The sequence below is a fragment of the Salmo trutta genome, chromosome 30 (genome assembly GCF_901001165.1).
Source record: "Salmo trutta chromosome 30, fSalTru1.1, whole genome shotgun sequence".
NCBI classification, from domain to species: domain Eukaryota; kingdom Metazoa; phylum Chordata; class Actinopteri; order Salmoniformes; family Salmonidae; genus Salmo; species Salmo trutta.
The window spans coordinates 9,621,258-9,630,822 of record NC_042986.1 but is presented as its reverse complement, the minus strand read 5'-3'; the positions used below and the strand labels follow the sequence as shown (position 1 = coordinate 9,630,822).

General features: G+C 41.0%; 1 pseudogene; it reads right to left on the bottom strand.

The window, feature by feature from the left end:
• Nucleotides 1-540: 540 nt before the first annotated feature.
• On the bottom strand, nt 541-5,724 carry LOC115168853 (homeobox protein Hox-C1a-like; annotated as a pseudogene).
• Between the last annotated feature and the right edge of the window lie 3,841 nt (nt 5,725-9,565).

Here is a 9,565-nt window from a genome sequence, read left to right as displayed (position 1 = left end):
CGTCAATAACGTTTTCATGAGGCACGTGAACAAACATTTAACGAACGCATTTCAGTGGAATAGTGGCGTCGTGCCCAGTCAATTTATTGGTTGATTTACAGGGGAACATCACAGTTTAGATCGCGTTTTATTGTTGAACACATGTTGAAACTCAAGTGTTCACAAGTGGATTTTTCTTTTTTGATGTATGTTTATGACGAGGCTATTAGCATACTCGTTAAGGGAAAAGGATTCTACAATTAACTTGCATTTACAGTTCCGTTGAAATGCGTTGAAATGTTTGATTCAAATGGTCGGATTAACGTTGATCAATACACTAAACCTGTTAGTCAATAAATCTATCAGTCAATTGCGAAATGAATCCCTTGGCGCTCGCGGTATAATTCAAACCATTAACGGACAGAAACAAAAAGAGTGAAACAGGAGATACAGAAAGATGAAGAGAAGAGAGCAACAATGTTGAATAGAGGTGGAAAGATAAAATCAACAATTATTCATATTCAAGAACATGACAAATCTAAACAGAATAATAAATATAACTCAAATAACTGTTCATTTATTCCACATTTGTGACAACAAGATGTATTACTGTAGATAGGCTATTGACAAAAATATTGTAAATTATTTTGGAAATAGTTTTCAGCCATGGTGCTTTTTAAAAAAAGGATGAATTAGATGTTCTTTCACCTTTTAAAAGAAGAGAAAACCCTGACAGAAACGTACGTACCTTTTAGTCAAGAACATTTCAGGTGGGCTGTTTCTGAAGAAAGAGCTGGCTACAAAATGATTGTAATGCTGCTTTAATGACATGTAGGCTAATTTATAATAAATAACAACTCAACAAATAAATAAATAAATAAACAAATACATATAATACATATTATAATAATAGTTATGTCTGATTAAACTCATGTTATTTGGTATAAACTCATAACGTGCCTTAATCATTATATTACTACAGCTGACACTGGAGAACAAATTAAAATGTCTTCTTGAATAGCCTACTCCAATTAAAAGTCTCAGGTAGGCTTATATTGCCTAGTAAAGTAATGGTTCAATAAATACAGAAAATAAACATGCGCGCCTCTAAAACACCGAGTCAAACATTTACAATAAATCATTATTGAGTTCACAAAACGTACCCTGCTTTCGTGGTTTACGTGCAAAACAACATGACCCTGATTTAACCAATTAGGCTAACTAAAATTCCTCCAAACGGAGAATCAAACCAGCTGCAGGTTGGTGACACTGTGACTATTTTTAGGCCTACACACCTTGTTTTGTAACGCATGAGACAGGTCCTCTGCTCGTTGCTGTTTGGGAGAGCACGAGGTCGGGTCAGGTGTCCAAGTCGTTGGAGCGTGAGCTTTCTGAGCATCTCGAGGACGCCACAGGGGCCACGGGGAGAAGAAGGCCCTCGCGCGTTCATTTCTTGTGTTTCACGAGCCGGTTCTGGAACCAAATCTTCACCTGCGTCTCGCTCAGCTGCAGGGCGCTCGAGATATCCACTCTTCTGGCCCGCGTCAAGTACTTGTTGAAGTGGAAATCCTTCTCGAGCTCCGTGAGCTGTTTTGTGGTGAAGTTGGTCCTTGGTACCCTTCGGTGGTTACCACCACCTCCTCTGTCCATACTGACCCCCGTGCAACTATACTCAATCCACAGGCCATGCGCATCTTGGCTGAAAAGACAGTTAAAACACAAATATAGCATTATTATAAGGAGAATAAAAGTGCTTCTGAAACTGACCATGGAGACCACACTGGCTGCAACATAAAGTCATCTTATCTAATGAAAGAGATGAAGGAAGGTTTCAGGTGGATTAAAGTAATTACACAATGACTTATAAAACATATATTCAATATATTCATTAAGTTAATTGGTTATGTGTATCTGTATTGAGATCAATACACTGGATGGCAATGAGGAATTAAAAACGTGGCACTAAATAGTTACATTTTTGTTGCAGTGTCCAAGATTCAGCTATGGTTCAGAGAGAGGGATAAAGTAACAGTCGTGGCTTTTGCACTAATGGCACACTGAACACTGGACTAAAACCAGATAAACAGTTGCCTCACTAAATCCTCGGGACTAGAGTAGGTGTGATGAAACTGTACATTCAGATATATCCCAAGCCTGGTGTTTTTCTTCATCCTGGTCCAGAAACCCTAAAGCAGAGCACTTTTTGTTGTTGTTGCCTTTAGCACTACACACCTTTTTCAAATCAGAACATATGGATGATGAGTTGATCATTTTAATCAGCTAGAATAAAAACAAAATGTGCCCCGCTTTGGGTCCCCGGGACCAGTATTAGGAAACATTGATCATAGCTGTTGGATTGTTTGGAAAAAAAATGTATGTCTACAATTTCCTCAGAACTAATTTAACACTAACACACTGTTGTCCATCAGTGATGGAGATACCAACCCCGTCATGGTATCTGTCTATGGTGATTATAGATGGCTATCTGTATTTCTTCGTAATTGAGTCAATTGACTGGTGCTGTATCCGTACTGTACCATGGACTCAATAAGGCCAGGTATTGGATGTAATAACTTCTATCATAATTCATAGGAAATGTATAGGAATGAACAGGCTATAAAGAAAGAGGCTTCTTAAACACGTCAGCTCATAGAACAAGTCTTGAAATCCATGTTTTAGACAAAGGAGAATGTCAAGGAGAGCTTTACCTGGCCTATAACCTGGAATAAGAGCCTTTGATGACTATGAAGAGGTCAACACAGACCAAACAATACAGTAAGTCATTAAGCACAGGGGCTCTCAGGAATAGAACGTCACATGTACATTCTGATTAATGACTTCTGAGATAATAGAATTGATGCTGGCCAGGAGGAATAAAGAATCAAACTGAAAATGTTTGAGGAATGACTTGCACGCTTTGAAAATAGCCAGCCAACAGGGCAAGCTGTTGAGGGAAAGTATTCCTTCCTAGCCAAGGAGAGACAGAAACAGAGAGAGAGACAGAGAGAGAGAGAGAGAGAGACAGAGCAAGAGATAGAGATAGAGAGAGACAGAGAGACAGAGAAAGAGAGAGACAGAGAGACAGAGAAAGAGAGAGAGAGACAGAGAGAGAGAGACAGAGAGAGAGAGACAGGGAGAGAGAGAGACAGAGAGAGAGAGAGACAGAGAGAGAGACAGAGAGAGAGAGAGAGAGAGAGAGAGAGAGAGAGAGAGAGAGAGAGAGAGAGAGACAGAGAGAGGGAGAGAGAGACAGAGAGACAGAGAGAGAGAGAGGATCAAGAGGAAAAGGATCAATACTCATTGCCTCAGCCATCTGGGCATCCTGCCCACAGTAATTCAGGTGCTGTCAGAGCATAATTGAAGAATGACGCACTGGGAGTATATACACTGTACCAGCAGATGAACTTACAGATGGGTTGTACGGAGGCCTTTATGCATGAGAGAATATAGGGATGCTTTGTTTTCGTGCCAAGACAATACACCCTCCAGAAAAAAAACGTTGCTGCTGCTTTCACTAATCATACTACTGGTAAGAATGTAGCACTAATGAGATATACTCCAACCCTGAGAATCATTCTTATGATGCTATGTCTATACTATATCTACCCAGCTGTTTGTATGATAGCTTAAAGCCATCAGACAGTAATATACAAACGCTGTCTAGAGGACATGGATACTAGTCCTGGAAAGCAACAAAAAACAATCAATATAAATCAAGACATATTGGATGAGAAATTGTTGTATTGTAGATGTCTCCGAGACAGGTAACAAAGAAGGCATGCCATTTTTGATTAACCATTTACTGCAGTGGGCTAAATCGGGGTCACACAGAAGGATTATTGGTCGTTTTAAACATGATAAATTACTTTCAATGGGCAAAGTCAAGAAACTGCAAGTATTCTACGGGAGTTTTTAGTAAGTACGATCTCATTTCTATGAAATCAGAAAGTATATGCTGAATGCACAGTAAAGACCGATGTGTTGTTGGTGGACTGATGATATGTGACTATGATTATGGTCAAAAGGTGAACACGTAAAGGTGCTTGGCATTGAGATCAATGCACAAGGCTCTCATTACTATACCGACATATAATCAATGAGCAGAGAGCTCTAACGTTTTTGGGAGTGAGCTTGGCTAAACTTACCTGTGCACACTGAACACTCAGGTCATGCTGCCTTTCCAGAGCACAGTGATGCAAATTAAAGTGGATAGAATAAAACTATTCTATTATTTTCTAGAAATACCTCCATCCTGTTCTGTGCCCCAATAGGTACAGAGAGGCAGGCCTATACTGTGTATAGACCCACTACACCTGGCCCAGCGTCCCCTGCCCTTTCCCCAGTCCATCCCAATTTTTCCAATCTGGGTAGAATTGATGAATGCATAGGTAAAATGTCACTTACTGTATGGTTATTGTGGTTGACTGATTCAGGAATTATAAGTGTTCAGTTATACTATTCATATTTTATACCCTATTAACTTTGGTTAAAAGTTCATTCACAATTATGTATTTATTTCTGAAGCCATTTGGTGCAATAGGCTACATGAATGCGGATAAAATACTTGTCTTGTAGTTGATCATTTTGACCGACTTTGCGAAACTTCAGCTACGCACAAAAACACGTCACACTTGTTTTGCCTGTTGTACAGTAGCCTACAGTAGCCTAGCTTCTACTTTCTCACAGCACAGCACTGTCCTACATTCAGAAGCCGATTTGAGACTATGGCACATCTGTTGCAGACTACTTTTCAACATATGACGAGTAATCAATAACGGTTTACCAAACGTTAAATGTAGATGTAGAAACTAATTGGTAACTAATGATACAGTACTCACACATCGTTTAAGACTTGCAATTGGTTTTCGTATCAAGAACAAATAAAGTTGTACAAATGATTGGGTCAATAAGATAGCTGTCGTCTTTCCAAATGGGAAAGTGAACGACATGTCCAAAACTCACCCGTCCGAGGTTGACTTCTCTTTACTTTCATCCACTCAAAGGTTTTGCTCCTGTGACTTGGTTCAGGTACCTTACACTTGGGGTCCGAGTGAGAGCCGCTGTCCACAACAGCAAAGTGAATCTTAGGCCCATCATGAGTGTAGATTTGAATGTGTGCATTTATACACCCGAATTTGGGGTGCGCCAGCGCCTCAGTCGCGGTGTTGTGTGTGGAAGAGGAGTATCCAAGTCCGGGAAGTCGTGCTCGTGAGCCAGGAGGTAGGAGGGGAGACGAGAGTAGTGGAGGCAAGCCGGTGGCGTGGTGGAAAAGCCCTGACTCTGTGTTAAGGGAGGGCTGAGCCTGAGCAGACCCGGAGCTGACTTACCGTGCAGTCCGTTTCAGAACTGGCTTCGAATAAACATGGTTAACTGTGTTGCAATTCATATTCCCTGCTAATCTCTGCTGAAGTTTTTCCTTAGTTGCCAGCGCTAACTTCAGGAGAAGTTATCTGGTCCAAGTCCCGTATCCTGACCTCCCCTGGTCGGTAGCCCCCTGCTACCCTCCCCATTACACGCTAACTCTTGATATGAATTCACCTACGCATAATCGTTGGACCGGTCACACGGTCGTAGAACGCATGGACAAGTAGCTATAGCTAACACGCAACGACGCATGGATGGACCAAGACAGCGGCCATGCATGGACAGTCAGATGGGCATGCCCTGGAGAAAGTCTATCTCTGATTGATGGAGATGACGTGCCCTCTTGGTCTTGGCCAATAGCTGGACATCTCTGTCATCCATCCGGGACACCGCTGATTAGCCAAGCCAAGCAAGTTGTAGACTCATTTGGGGTGGCCAAATGAATGGACTCCGGTACAGCAGACAATGCCAGTGTAGACCATCATTCGTGGTCACTTTATTTTCTCCAACAGGGCCGTTTAAATATTTACGTGTAAGATGGACACATAAAGTGGCACTTTATGACTGGGGTATGGAGGACTGGAATATGGAGGAACAAGTAGGCCTACATTAAGGAAAGTTCACTGAGACGATGGACCAACGCTTCTGAAGTCTGGCATTCATCAAAGTGTCACCGCTCACATTTAAAACAGGCACAGGTAAAATGACGGCAGACTGGCATGTTCCTTTTACGCGCACAGTGCTGCAGGCCTTCTCCATCTACCAACTTTGTGACTCTGTATACATCATGCCAGATATGTTGTTATCATTTACCAAAACGATTAGGCCTATAGCTGTTATTCAATAACTGCTTTTAAGGTACAAGCCAATACAATAACAACACTTGTTTGCAGGTCCCGGATTGAAATATTTGCCAATATTGGCCTAAGACGTTCATTAGAATAGGCCTACATAATGTAAAACGCCTAAAAATAACTAGTAGGAAGGTAGACTATAGGTTGGATAGACTATAAGTGGATACAGTCTATTCATTGGCGTTACGGTCTTATGGAGCTATCCTGCGATGACGGTTTCTTCAGCAGCAGTGGCCGCGTTCAGTGCAGGGCTAAGGGTCATGTGAAAGGCACACTTAATGGGTTCAAAGGTCGTGACAGTGGCTGTTGAGCTGTTCACTGGCAGCATATCTGTAATTAGTCTCCGAACAACTAGGAAAATAGCTCCGAGGACAAACCCCAAAAGTTTTGCATTTGAGAGACAGGTGGATATGGACGATCACAGTTAGCTTTATGAAATGGGAAGATAAACTAATAGAAATATGAATTATCAAACTATGTCAATATTGCAAATGCAGGCTCAGCGATGTTATTTCCGATACATCTTTCCATCTTCATGTATATTATATATACAGCCGGCCTTCTTCTTTCCATTAAAATGTATTTACATTTTTAATTAGATGGCATAGGAAATGGTGACAGTGCAAATTGAACAACAACCTTTATATTACATTTTGTTCGGCCGCTATAATTCCCAGTTACGTGCAGAGGCCTATACGCTCATCCTCATTTTATTACACTTTAAGGAGAGCTAAATCTGTTTAATTGCCTACATTAAAGTTTTATCTATTCAGATTAGGCTACATGTTAAGAAACTAAATAACACAACGTGTGAAAAAATGTTAGTATTAGCTCCTACATTTTATTTTTAAGAAGAATAATTTATAGGTAGGCGTGCAGTTTTATTAGGAATTATTTGAAGGAATTACATGTGTTTAGAGATACAGGTAATTACAACGTTATTGATTAAGTAGCATGTCTGTTGAGTCCAGATATTGAGGTGGGTGAGACAAGTGGGTGGTGAATCCAAAGAACTTTGGTTTTGTTCTTCTTCAAATACATTTGTGGATAGTATTGACTGCTATACGATTGGAGTGTAATATTACATATACAGGTACAACATCACAATACACAACATATTTTACTTTCACAAGCGTAAATGTAATCCGTTTATAATGGTGTAATTATTATTTGTAGTAAATATCGTGCATTTATTATTGTTATTGTTATTATTATTATTATTATTATATGAATTCGTTTTATTAGGCATATCATTTTTGCTATTATTATTATTGTAGGGGAGTGAAATTGTTATGAATAATGCTTTATTGTTAATAACTAACCTCTATTTGCATCTGAATTTTTGTTTTAATTATTATCATTACCTTAACATTATTTTCCATCAAAGACCATATCACTAACCTGATCACAATATTTATCCGCAACTCCACAATAGTAATTACAAAACAATTATATATAATCAACAATTTAGGCCTATAAAAGCATACAGCATTCTATAGGCAACAGCCCACAAAACCCGGTCGCAGCTGGGGGAGTTAATGGAATTCTACAGGCAGCGATGTGCTGAATGAGTGAGTGCGATATATCCCTTCCCTCCGTGCATTTGCATGCTACACTTATCCATCTTGTTGTCATCGTGCGAGGTTACCCAGGGTTCACGCGCTAGCTTGTTTCTCTCCCCTACACTCAATAAATAAATCTCCGCAGCGTTCTGTTTACCGCCTGAATATAAATTTGTTTGCAGTCGATCGAAGACCTGTGTGGAGGTATTAGAAATTGTATTTCTCTAATGGCTTTCAGCAAAGGGAGTGTGATAAAAAAAACAAAAAAAAAACAACTGGCATGAGAATCTTTCCTCTCCCTTTATGGAAATACACGTACTTCTTTAATTAAAAAATGTTAATAAACCCAGTTACCAACGAATAAAAAAATCCGAAAATAAAAAAATAAAAAAATATGCAGCCATGCATATATTCAGTCAGTGGCATATGTTTGATTAGCATATATTTTAAATAAGTGTGTTAAACACCCTCCTGGTTGTAAACATCCTGGCAACAGGAGGGATATTATCACGCTGACCTTAGGAAGTAAACAAGTCCTCTGAACCTTGTGTTGGCTCCGTCTCCCTCTCAACAGCTTGTATCCCCAAAACAGACACATTTACCAGGACAGATGATGCTGAACAATCTGGGCTAATGTTAACAATGGAGAAAGAACATTTCCTTTTTTTGTTTTTTTTACAGCTGGAATGAAACCAACCAGCAGCCAATACCACCATCCTAAACCTCTTCTCCCTCTGCAAAATAAATTAACCAACTCACTGCATTATTTAACATCCTGCATGGATCTCAGATTTGGACTTTGCTTCACATGCCTCATTAAAATTCTGCACTCCTACAAAACCCTTCTCAGATGCTATTTGGCGATAAAGTCAAACACCACATGTTGTTCTGGATGGGTAACCTACAATACCTTGTTGTACCCTGTACAATCCATTCCATGTGCCCTTATAACATGCGTATTACATGTTCACATACCTCCATCCTCTTGTTGATGGCATTATTGTCTCTATAGTTGTCATTGGAGGTGAGGTAAACAACGCTATTGGTGAGGTTGTCTATCTCAGACAGCAGGTAGAAAGAATATTGATTGACTGATGCTGCTCATTTGTTTCCTGCTCCAGTCTCTGATCTTTCTGATCTGTCGCCAATAGAGGAGCTGAGCTGCAGAGGCCCAGGGGTCATGGTGGCCATGCCTGGATGGATGGGATTATCTCCTATAGGTTTGTATGGACCCCTCACCCTGTTGACACGGACACACGCACACACGCACACACGCACGCACGCACGCACGCACACACACACACACACACACACACACACACACACACACCTTGCTGACAGTGGTGGTAATGATGCTGCAGGCTGAAGCGTGGTGCCAGTGCTGACACTGACACTGATACGATGAGGCCCTGGTCTAACCCAGGAACACCGTCATAGACTCATTATTTGTCATCTCTCGACCCTGGGAGCGCTGGGAATTAACCGTGCGATGACAGATGACTGTCACCACCAACCTGAGGTCACAGTCGGCCGCTAATGCAGTGTGGGACTGGGCGGTAAAAACTGGGCGACCTATACTGTGGCGGGGATCTCAGTGGGGTCCACAAGATGACAAACAGGAGCAGTAAAAGCCAGCTAGGCGATATACGTGGCGAGGCTCTCAGCAATCTGTACAGTGGGGGTCACTCAGCAGTCATAACCTGAGTTGTAGTCTTTTCCAGGTCAAGGGACAGAGGCACGTTATAGTGAGGGAGAGATTGCAGGGACAGGGGGAGGGGCTCATCTAAGACGTATGTAACCACATTC